This window comes from Tetrao urogallus (assembly GCF_951394365.1).
Source record: "Tetrao urogallus genome assembly, chromosome: Z".
Classification (NCBI taxonomy): domain Eukaryota; kingdom Metazoa; phylum Chordata; class Aves; order Galliformes; family Phasianidae; genus Tetrao; species Tetrao urogallus.
In genome coordinates this window covers 69,633,084-69,646,468 of record NC_136816.1, presented here as the reverse complement: position 1 = coordinate 69,646,468, position 13,385 = coordinate 69,633,084, and positions in this window count along the sequence as shown.

Genomic DNA, 13,385 nt, shown 5'->3' with positions numbered 1-13,385 from the left:
GTGCTACTGTCTTCTTTCTATCTGCTATAGTTTCCATGGAAATAAATAGGAGGCATTATTTTGGAGTGAACTAGGTTTAAAGGGAAGCAAAAAAACCAAAATCCACATCTATTTGCAATATTCACACACTATAAATTTGCAGTAATCCCAGTACCTAAACAAAACTGGATTTCTTTTGTTTGTTTGTTTATGTGTTTGGAGATATGGTTGTTCTTTGGTTTTTCTGTTGATTTGACTTTTTTTTTTTAATAAAAGAAGATTTTAGCCTGTCTCTGCCTTTAAAGACTTATGCATTTCTTTCACAAAATTGAAACACTGGTGTTAGAACTCTATATTGAATAAAATGAATCTATTCTACCCTATGAGATTTCTGTTCCAAGACTGTCCTAAGGAGAATGCTTTTCAACACTCCTACTGAGGGGCTTCTGAAAAAAAGTGCCAAAGAAACATAACATTTCTGAACCGTAGTTCACAGAAGTTCACTCTGAAATCACAGAGGATTCCATTCCCCTACTCATATGTGGCATGTGCACATATTTTATATTTTTATCCTTTAAACAGTTTTCAATTGCTTTTCCTTTTTTCTTTCTTTCTTTTTTTTTTTCTTAATTAAAAGGAGAAAACAAACGTATCAGAAAAGTGTCCCTAACAGAAACCATACACACATTTCCTATCAATTTCTATTTACTTATTCAAGGCTAGGGATGGTTCTACTGACTTCTGAGATTTCATTTTGGGTCTACCTGTAAGCATAATCCAAATAAATGCTCATCACATTTTCTGCAGCTCAGTAAGGTGCTTTGTCAGTCTAGTAGATCTTACGTCCTGTGCTGCATTATCATCTCCATTAAACACACTATTTTGTTAAAGATATGTATCCAAAAGAATGATTCCATTTATGCAGTGATCATTATGAATGAACATCTGGTATTTTTTCCAGCAATATGCATTTGTGTCAGCCAAAGAAAGAGTTCTATCTCCTGTCACTTTTTTGTCCCTAATATTATTCCTGCAACTGTATTCATGTTTCCTTGTCAATTGTTGGTTCTTATTCACACCAGTGCCTCTAACCAAAGCATGCACAGCTGCTAATGTCACATCTTAACTGGGGATATTAGTAAGGTATCCCTTGCCTTAGTCTTCTAAACACCTTGAATTAAATTTCTATGGGAACAAGATCTGATAGCCCCTACATTCTTGCCACAGAATTATTTCTGAAACATGCACACACACATATTTCCTATACACATTCTCATCTTATGTATATCTGTTGCACATTTTTACTACTTCTTATGACTTCGGGGCATCAACTGGAATACCTGCATCTATCATCTGTTTTCATTCTTTTTCTGTTTCTGGATTTTTAGTTCTTGTTGTTTTTCACTGTAATTGAAATCCATCAGTGGTTTGGCAACTTCTCATGCCAGTGAAATACTGGTATGTATATGAATAATGCTTTCATAAGCCTTTATATTTAAGAGGAGTATAGAACTAATCTCTTCAGCTTAATATTTTTACAACTGTAATTAATTCTAAATCAAGTATGTTTCTCATCCTCCTAGAAATACCTGGTAAGCTGCACAGTATTCTGAATGAGATAAGGCAGATCACACAGACCAGATTAGATCCAAACTTTCTTGTACCTTTTTGGAAAAGAAAAAAAAAAAAAAGTCAAAAGTACATCAGAAAAATTTTGCAGATGTTGCTGCAATTAGGTCACAGTGTATTTGCATGAAGTCTGTTTTAACTAAGCCCTCATTTAAAAGTTTCTGTGTAATTTCTGCTAAATTGGAATTGGAATGGAACTTAGTTGGTCTATAGTCCCTAATCTTATCTTTCTGAGAATCTGAAATAAAACACAAAGACCCCAAAAATTTGTTCAGGGTCACTTTTTTAGATGCCACCAGAGAATAAGCAAAACATTTATTTCAGTCAATGATCATTTATTCAGTTTCTTACTGATCTGAACGTATGTAAGAAAGAGGAATCAAAGTCTCATGAGACTGATGAGAAAAAAAGAAAAAGGAAATAATGCAAAACACTATGTAATCGATAAACCAACTTTATTTTTAGTTGAGTCTAGTTGAGAATTACCTTGAAGACTGAATGAAATATCTAAATATTCTTCTTTTTTTTTTTTTTTTTTAATTTGAACTGATCCATGTTTTTATAAATATATTCTGAAATTCTTCACAGAGAGATGAACAGAAACAAAGTCCGTGAGTCACTACAATTAATTCCTGGATTATTTATTTATTTATTTTTAAGTATAGTTTAGAGGAAAAACAAATTTAACTTTATTAGAATGTCAGCAACATTCTTCTCCATTTTTCTTTACAATCCTTACTTCTTCCATTGAAACCTTTTCTAATAAAGAAATACAAAATACATGGAATTGTCTTAATTATTAAATCAGTTCTTGTCCTGATGTTAGACAAATTTAAACTGTTACTCACAGAGAGAAAGGGAAAAACAAGGTAAAAACATACTAGTTATATCTATAGAATCATAGAATCACAAGGTTGAAAATGACCTATAAGATCATCTAGTCCAACTGCCCTGCCATCACCATTGCTACCACAAGCACTAAACCATATCTCGTAGCTCCTCATCCAGATGCATCTTGAACACTGCCAGGGACGGTGACTCCACCACCTTCCTGGGCAGCCATTCCAGTGCCTGACCACTCTCTGACAGGAAAAAGTTTTTCCTCATGTCTAACCTAAGCGTCCTCTGGCACAACTTGCAGCCATTTCCCCGGGTCCTGTTTGCTGCCTGGAAGAAGAGGCCAAACCCCTCTTCACCACAACCTCCGTTCAGGAAGTTGTAGAGTGCAATGAGGTCTTGCCTGAGCCTGCTCCAGACTAAACAATCCCAGCTCCCTCAGCCTCTCCTTATAAGACTTGTGCTCCAGACCCCTCACCAGTTTTGTTGCCCTTCTCTGGACATGCTCCAGGGCCTCAACGTCTTTCCTGTAGTGAGGGGCCCAAAACTGAACACAGTACTTGAGGTGCAGCCTCGCCAGTGCTGAGTAGAGGGGGATGATCACCTCCCTGCTCCTGCTGGCCACACCATTTCTAATGCAGGCCAGGATGCTGTTGGCCCTTCTGCCCGCCTGGGCATGCTAGATAAATTGTATGTCACAGATAAGATACCTAGGAGTCTAAATTTTCAGTTATGTTCTGTTGAATTTGAGGTTTTTCATTCTTTTTACACCATGTTAAATTCTATCTAAATCTGTGACTTGAGAAGATATTTCATCAATATCTGAGTCTGCTTCTAGCCAGAAAATTTCATAATTTCATGCCTAATTCATGGAACATGAGGACTTCCACATAATATGGGAAAAAAAAAATCATATAATGGTGAAAGACAGGTAATTACAGTATAACAGTTGCAGCAGCAGTAAAATGAGCTCCAGTGGCAGTTGTGGCAATAATAGTGGTACTTATAAGACTGGTAGCGCAAGAAAAGGACTGGAATAGTTTTGGTAAGCTTAAGTGCTAGCCCAAAGAGGTCTTAATTATCTTGTATTATATATAAGGGAAGGCATTTCTTCTTCAATAAACAATAAGCATTAGAAGGGATTGTTTCTTACTGTATCAATTTACTCTTTCATTGAAATATCTTACATACTAATTTTAAAAAGGTCAAAATGTTTTAATATGTTTTGTTTTTCTTACTTCACCAAACTGTAGCTACTATGACACATTATACTTCTTTGTAGCTACAACAAATCTGAACTCTGTCTTCACAAATCTGGTACAATAACCCTGCGATTGAGGTCAGTCCTCTTTATAAAAGATGTAGTTAACAACTGTAAGACGCAACAAATCATGCATTAGAAAACATGGTTTCTCTATACAAACAACAGAAGACATCTTGGTGCACATATTAACAGCAAACATAAATAAAATGGTAGTTTAAATCCATGTGAAAGGAATCCTTGCCTTGTTATCGCAGTCTGTCTGGCTAGCTCTGCAGTGCATATTCTCTCTGAGCCCTCGCTCAAGAGCTATATGATTTTTCTTTGATGAAAGTCTGGCTATGTACAGCTGACAAGCACCTCTAAGTATTCACACGAAACAAAGGCCTGATTCTGCACAGCACTGTGCAGTTGTAATATCAGCTCTTTCAAGCACCTATTAAAGAATGATCAAAATCATTAAGCCTAGGTCTCCTCTGCCCCAAAAATTTCATAATTTCCATGCTTGAATATTCTGCTTATTGTCTGATAAAGGCCAGAAGGCTTAGCAGGGACATAGTTATTTATCAGAGCAAGAACTTACATATTTTTACTTTTAACTACATACTCTGTTCTAGCCTCGCACCTGCAGGTGCTCATGATTGTTTAGTTTTTATCATTATTTTAAAATTAATTAAACAATTTCCTTACGCATGCCCACACAAACTCACAAAAGCGCATAGCAGGAAACAAGTTCTCACTTAGTGTAAGTGTAAGAGAAAGCCAATAAATCCCATTTGTGTAAACAAAATAGAACTCAAAAATGATTTATTTCAGTAGATCTGTACAATTCAACTCGTGTACATGTTTACATCTCACTGCTTAAAGAGTAAAAGCATATAATGCACAGAATGTACCATTTCCACATTTTTTTTTATTCCCCTTTCGTGACTGCTATAATTTTTATTTCTCATTTTACCTCCGTAATTAAGACAGGTCTGGTAGGTATTTAAATTAGCCTGGCTTTCATCTCTATCACACATTCATTTCAAAACTTTTATGAATATTTAATAGAGGTTTTATAATTCATGGTGATATGATGAACAGCCTTTTGGCCATTAAGTCAATTGACAGAAAGAGAAAAAAAGAAGGAAAAAGCCTTCTCTTCGGGCAGAAATAATAACGATTCTATTTCTGTTCCTAGATTGGTGATTACACAGTCACCTGTTTTCACATTAAACTTTGATGATAAATTACTCAGCAACCATGATAATATCAGAAATTTTACTGGCCAGAACAAATTGCCGGTAATTGCTTGCATGATAAAGGGAAAGAGCTGTTTCGTAGTCTTTCTGTCCTGCCCCTTAGGGAATTTCTACAACTGCACAATCAAACTGCTTCTGTCCATCCTCATTTCTCTCTTTGTTTCTTTTTATTTCCCCTGCTCTAGCCCTTTTCCTTTCTCCCACTCTCTCTTTCTCCATTTTTTTTTTTTTTTCGTTTCATTTCAAACAGTTTCAAAGGCAATTCTCTCAGTCTTTTAAGAATATATTAACATTCCATTAACACTGTCACAGTTTTTGCATGCGTATCAAGAACACAGGCCAAAAAGGCCTGTTAAATTTCAGATAAGCTCGAGTTCAAACAGGTTACTTTATTTTTTCTTTCTGTGTTTATTCAGCTCTCAGTAAATACTTAAAAATATATGCAGGTATGATACTGCTGATTTTCAAGACTAACAAAGGATCCGATTCTGAAGCACGTATTTTCTACAGAATTTTTCACAGGGAAATGGCTATTACTATTATTACCCTCATCATCAGTGATAAATCACCACAGTAAATCACCGCTGCTATTCCTATTACAGTTATTGTTATCCTTACTGCAATTTTGTGCTTATTATCATTATATTTTTTCTTATGAATACAAAAACCAGAATCTTCATCAAGATCTGAACTCTCTTTATGGTAGATCTCTTAAAATAACAGGGAGGTAGCATTTCCCCACTGGAAATCACAACAAATAGTTTCAGCCACATTAGGAGAATATATATCTGTGGTTTTAGGGGTGATTAAATAGTTTGGTACTGCTTCCTTTTGGGAGTTCATGAAGACTCCAGGACTGGAAGCAGGAGATACTTCTGATGGAATGGTGATCTGCTCAGAGCACCATTCAGATTGCAGGATCTGGGTTCAATTTCTGTGGCATTAGTCTTCATCATCAACCAGCAACCAGATGGGTCCGTTTGAGCTTACTTGCCTTGCATGTAAAGCAAGTAGCACAGACAGTATCATTCCATGAATGTGTATCACTGCTTGTGTAGATAATGAAAGGGATTTTTCAGAGGAAGGACAGGCTACAAGACAGAACTGTGTCCCTATCCAATAATTTATTTTTTTCCTTGATTGTTTGTTTGTTAATTTAACCTGAACTTTGAAACTACTTTTAAAAAGGCTCCAAAAACAGGGATCTTGGCCCAAAAATCTTAATTCAATTTTTAGATATCAGAGAATTATTGTATTATAACTACTCATTTGTTTTAAATGATTCACACAGTCCATGATAAAGGAGTTTTCATGGAATTCTTTTGGCCTGTGATGAGTAGTCACTTCACTGACAGGCATTTTTTTATTGTAAATATTTATATATATTTAATGTGTATAACAGAGAGAATGCAAGGGGGAAAATATATATATATATTGCTGTAACCCAAAATGTATGACTTGATTACTATTAGCTTAGTGGATTAAAAGGTTAATCATCAGTATTTCTATATTTAGAATTCTTCTTCTTCAAAGGAATCTTCATAGCTTCAGCTCTAAATAACAAGGAAAAAAAAATGTTGTCATGCAAACGTGAGCCCATAACCATGAATGCCTTCTTTCTATTGCTTTTGATCTCTAAACACAATGCTGTTCTCTAGCTGGCAAGTACCCAGATGCTTTCTTCTTTACTGCTGGCTGGAATGCCTAATAGGCATAAACTAACTGCAAAAAGGACCCGCATGGATTTTAGCACATTTAGATCTTGAATAATTTAAATAATTTGATTTCAGTGATGTGGGCTTGATTCAAATAAGCAAATGTTTACAGGATTATGGATGTGAAAGGCTATCCATCCAAAATTTCAGACCCAATAATACTGATTTCTTTTGATACTATAAATCTTGATCCTGTAAATCTTTATGTATATACTTATCTTTACACATTTGTATTTTCACATAGAACACAATCTTAGAATCAAATGGAAATCTGACAGTAGATAGCCACAAGGTATAATTCAAATTATCCGTCTGTATTATGGTGGGATCAGATTTGCATTCATCATTTTATCATAATATAGTTCAAATAATTCTTAAGAATTCTGTGATGGAGTTTCCACTCATTTGTTTAAAATGAGCCAAAGATAGGAAGGAGTTTATATTGCAATTTAGAAGAACTAAGCTGAATGAGTCTAAGGATGAATTCATATGTCTTCTGTGTAGTACTTCCTTCCATATGCAATGTCTGTATCATAATACAATTATTTTTAATCTTTTTATTGCAAATCAAGTATCCATCATATCGATTTCTTAAAATCTAGAAAATCACTTAATCTACTCATTCTATAGTGCTGTTTTCTGTAGCTAATTGTGCCTGCTTCAATGTACTGATCTCTCTAGCCCATGCAACTACCTGATGAATTTGTTTGAAAAAGTTTGTTGTATGTTTGTGTGTTGCTTTGTTTGTTTAAGTTTTAAAAAAGACATAAGAATTTAAATAAATTCTCCAGTTGGCTTAGCTTGGCTGGAGAAGGATCAGATGCTCAAACATTGTAATAGTCTCAGCATATCCAAGCTCATGAGACCCTATAAGATGAACCTATAGGTGCTGAAGGTGTAGAGTTCTCATAAGGCTATTCTTAGTAGTATTTGAAAGGTCATGGTAATTCTTCATCACAGGAAACACATTCCACTTTTATATTCAGTAGAGAAGAAGGAGAATTTGATGAAAGACTGACTCCTCAGCCTCACCTCTTTCTCTGGGAAGGTGTTGGAGCAAATAGTCTTGTAAACATCATGAATTTGAACATAGAAGTACCAGGTCTTGCACCTGGAATGAAATAACCCAGAACAGTCTGGGTACCAAACAACTGGGAAGCAGATGTATATATGAAGCACTTAGGATCCGGGTGTACCAGACTGACCGTGAGCTATCAATGTGGACTTGCAGGAATGGCCAAGAGTTTCCTTGGCTGCATTACACAGTGTTCCCAGTAAGTCAGGTTGGAGAAGTGAAGACTTAGATAAATGAAAAAAGTCTCTCTTACCTGTATGTATGCATGTAATAGAAGTAATTCAGAAGTCGGATTTTCTCAGGTCTACAGAGGGACAGGATTAGAGGAAGTATATGATGAAAAGCCGCTTTTGAGCTGTACTGTTTGTCAACATTTCATTATTTCCTAATACCCCTCTTTTCACAAAACTTTTTGCACTAGTAGGAAAGGTAAGTGAATGAATCGCTTTGATAAAGCCACTTCAGTTGATGTATAACACTTTAGTATCTGTTAGGCATTTACAAATTGTTAAATTTTGTATGATTTCTTTCTGCCTTGGAACTGAATGCATGTTCACTACCTAATTAATCTTATCCATCTTTTTCACCTTCTGTACCCTATTTTTTTAGACACTTTTCCAAATCATTGGTAGTAGTTGCTAAAAGAGATATGATCTGAAGAAATAGATCTTTTTTGTGATATGTTCAAATACCTTAATTATCAAGGAATATTCTAAACACACCAAGAAACTAGTTTTCCAACAAACCCCAAGTCTTTGATTTTCACCTTAGAAACTGTCTGGTTTTGAACATTTTTACATGTTCTGTGGGGATTTCAATTTATTATTATTTCCACTGCTATACCTTTGTGCCAACTGAAATTATGGTCTACGTGCAAGTATATGCAGGCAAAAAGCCTGACCTTGAGAAAGTCTAAATGGTAGAGATTAAAGAAAATGCTTGAGATTAAGCTTTTGGTTTAATACATAAAATTAATGTAAAAATATATGTGCTAAGACAAAAAATATATAATTTGTATATTATTGCTTATGGATTTTTAAGAAACTGTATATAGTCTCTTAATCTGAAGATTAATTTCTTGTGTGGAACATTATAAAGAAAGTATCTGGAGATGTAGATGTATTAACCGAATTCTGAACTCTTCATTGACATATAGTGTCAGGCTCCCTCAGCCTGTCTTCATAAGGGAGGTGCTCCAGCCCCCTGATCATCTTTGTGGCTCTCCTCTGGACCCTCTCCAACAATTCTCTGTCTTTCTTGTACTGGGGGCTCCAGACTTGGATACAGTGCTCCAGATGGGGCCTCACAAGAGCAGAGTAGAAGGGGACAATCACTTCCCTGTCCCTGCTGGCCACCCCTCTTCTGATGGAGCCCAGGATATCATTTGCTTTCCAAGCTGCATCCATCAAGCTTTTCATCCATCGAGACCCCCAGGTCCTTCTCTGCAGGGCTGCTCTCTGAGACTGTCCGTTCCAGCCTGTATGGATGCCTGGGATTCCTCCGGCCCAAGTGCAAAACTCTGCACTTTGCTGTGTTGAGCCTCATCAGGTTCACCCAGGCCCACCTTTCAGGCCTGTTGTGGTCCCTCTGAATGGCATCCCTTCCTTCCACCATGTCAACCGCACCCCTCAGCTTGTTGTCATCAGCAAACTTACTGAAGGTGCACTCAATTCCGTCATCGATGTCATTGATAAAGATGTTAAAGAGCACTGGGTGCAAGACAGACCACTGGGGGACGCCGTTCATTACCGGCCTCCACCTGACACAGAGCCAATGATGACCACCCTCTGTCTGCGGCCTTTCAACCAGTTTCTTATCTATCAAATCTACATTCCTTCCAATTTGGAGATAAGGATTTGGTGGGGGACCATCTCAAAGGCCTTGCTCAAGTCCAGGTAAATGACAACAGTTGCCTTCCCCTTGTCCACCAATGCTGTCACTGCATCATGAAAGGCCACCAGATTGGTTAAGCATGACCTTCCCCTCATTAAGCTATGCTGGCTGTCTCGGATCACACACTTATTCTTCATGTGATCAAGCATGTCATCCAGGAGGATTTGTCCCATGATCTTCCCAGGCACAGAGGTGAGACTCACCAGCCTATAGTTCCCTGGGTCATCCTTGCTCCCTTTCTTGTAAATGGATGTGACATGACCCTTCCTCCAGTCATCCGGGAGTCTGTATGGTGTTGTTATATTTTCACTAACGTACTGTATGGACATAGAAGATAATTTTCACAGAATATGTAAGCTGAAAATCTCACACAAATTAACATCTTTCTCCCAATAATACATTCTCTCTACTTATTTGTAACTTCCTATGACATATACGTGTAATTGAAAAACAAACAAACCAACAGCACAACAGCAAATCAAATCTAACATTATTTTTTTGTAATAGCCTGAAAATGGGGGAAAAATCTCTTTTTTTTCTTTTTTTTTTTTTTTTAACCGAAAGATGATGGTTTTTATTTTCACATTTCCTTTGTTTATTTTCTCCTCCCCCTCTTTTTTTTCTGAATGCAATTTGAGCTCTCAAATAAAGAAAAACTCACTCAGCTATTCTAAGATTTTCCATAGTAGATATCACAGTAACAACTGATCACAAGACAACAGGTGATTCAGTGAGCCAACCAGAGAGATAGCATGGATTCTTGGCAAAGACAGCAGCAGATATTTCAGTTTGCTGTCCTCACCCTGCTTTTCCTTTAAAATTGCACAAGAGAAGTACCAGTTCAGTATTGCAAAGAACGCTATATCTTATCACTTTAAAAAAACACTTTTTTCTTCTTACAAAAGTTCTTTCATTACCAACCCATATTCTGAACTTATTTTGCAAAAATTGATACAGAGTGTATAAGACTCTGAACTACAACATTTGTGTTATTATGTGGAAAAACGGATCTTCTTGAGACAATGCATATTTTGGCTTGGGCAACATTAACAAATATGTTAACTCTATGTGACAACTGATTAATTTTGGTTTAAGGTTATGAATACAAAACAAAGCATGCTGGTATGTAACGTGAATTTTAATGATGTCACAGCACCAGTAAAAGATGAGAAAGATAATCTAATTTGCTTTCTCTGAAAGGTCAGTTCTCTTGAGATGAAATTTCCCCTGAGGGTGTCAATGCCCCTCACTCCTCTTTCTTGTTTTTTCTCTTTCTTTGTAAAGTGAACATTTATATTTAAACAGAAGAATGTGTGGACTCTTTCTTCTTGTTTAGTATTCTTTTCTTTTGGCAAAATAGTGTCAAAGGAAATAAACAAAAGAGGAAAGAAAAGAATCCCAGATCTTCCATTTTTTAAAGCTTAAGTCTGTAAACATTTAAACAACATCTGCTTGCTACTTTTACTAGTTAGGTGTGTGTCTGTTGCACCTGAATATTTAAATATTTAATGGAATTTAGAAATACAGACACAATCATTTGGAATCAATTTACATTTGCAACTTGAAATATGGCAGTAGAAAATAAAAATCATAATAGGGAATGAATTAACTTCCTAGGGGTTTTTTATTTAGACATGAAATATTTCATTCAAGTAGGTGTGAACCACTGCTGGCAGTGCTAAGCTTCTTCTGATTCCAGTTGGGATGATGTATAGTACACAATACACAATTTTGTAGGAAACACCTGACGCTTCAAAGCCCATGAACTAAAATCATACCCTTTAGTTTTATGCTAATTTGTATACATGCTTCCCAGTGAAATAATTTCTAATTATTCTTTTCATCCACTATTTTGTTTTTTTAACTATTTTTCACCTTTCAAAACAAGTTGCCAAAATCTTGGGCAAAATTTTTACTAATGATTGTGTTCATCAGATATGAAGAATAAGGATGAAAAATGCTGTTTTCTTCAGTATTTTAATTGCCATCTGCTTAGGATAATAAAACTTACCTCAGTCCTGATTTGAGATATATTCAGACTGTCCTCAAGTTCGTTTTTTTTTGTTGTTGTTGTTGTTTTTCTGTCTTTGAGGAAGCTGTAAAGGTACCTCACTGAGAGAAATCTGTATTATAAATGTGGCAAGAATGATAAGAATAAAGATTGAATCATCTGAATGCAAGTTGATTCGACTTAAATTGCATAAAAGTTAAAAAAATATATATATATTGGGGTCAGTAAACATGGATCTTGATTTCTAAAGGGCAGTTTGTCTTTAATGAAAGCAAAGACAGCTGGACTGAGAAAAACAGTAGCTAGAATGAGCAGCAAATCTTGAGTTTCAAGACATAAGGATTGGGAGAAAAGGAAAGGGGAGGGGAGGGGAGGGGAAGGGGAAGGGGAAGGGGAAGGGGAAGGGGAAGGGGAAGGGGAAGGGGAAGGGGAAGGAAGTATCTTCCTCCGAGTATGAGGGTGAGGGTGTGAAAGTAGTAATGATAGTTAAGTAGGAATGGGCTCAGAAAATGAGTATAATTAACTTGATGACTCTAAGATTAAATAGGGAATCTAAAATACACAGCTGGTAAAAGAAAAGCAAAAAAGAAAAGTAAAATAAACTGAGGCTGACCCAAGTGTGGAGCAAGGCTACTTACTATAGGGATCAGGACAATGGAAAGCCTGTCATAAGAGAGGATGTAAGAAAACAAGGTTTGTTTACCCGAGAAAAATGAAGACTTAGAAGGATATGATGGTTGTCTATAGATAAATGAAAGAAGACTTTGCTAAGAAGAGAAATGAACTATTTAAGCTAGAAACGGTTTTGGCATAAGAGTAAATAGGGGACGTTGGACATGAACAAATTTAAACTGAAAAGAAATGGGGAAGATTAGAAATCATCAAAGCAGAGAGTTTTCAGAAGGGCATTCATTTGAGGTTGTTGGAGGAAAATAGCATTTTTAGTGAGCAAATCTGCAAATGCATGAATTTAATTGTACTGCATAATGTCTGTACATGTGGAAGACTGACACAGTTTACTTTGCTCCTGGTCTGAATACTCACCTTGTTAAAATGGCAAGTAATGGAAACTGAATAAGCAGAGATTGTGTAAAAAATAACACGCAACTATGTAAAAAGCACCATTTGCACGAATTAATCAGTTAATTATGGCAACCTATATTATATAGAGATAAAATTCTTGCAGCCCTGATTTTTCAGGGATTTTTCTTCCACTTATGTTTAAAGAATAAGTTATGTAAATATTTGTGTAAAATAAACAAACAGAACACAATACCATGAACATATATACAGTTCTAATTTCAAAAGTATCTTATGCACTAAATGCATGCCTGTAATGTTTATTTTTGGAAATCTGTTCCACGTATATATTTGTTATTGACTCTGAGTCATATGTGTTCAAGGATACATACTGAGATCACTACCTCTTAAAATGCTTCATATCCAAGTTCTTAAATCTTATCTCCATGCACAAGCTGCTTCTCTGAATGCGCTAAAATATAAGGAAGTATTTCTGGCAAACCTCTTTCCAGAACTCCATCTTTTTCTTCAGTCATTTCACTAAGATGAAAAAGAACCCATGCAAACACACTAGGGTGCACATAAATACATAAAGATACATGCAGACACTGTTCAAACTGGGAAGAAAAAAAAGACACTAAATAGAGGAAAATGTACAAATTTTGATTGAAATGTGACATTAATTGAAATAGAATTAAGAAATTCTCCTAAATCCTACCAC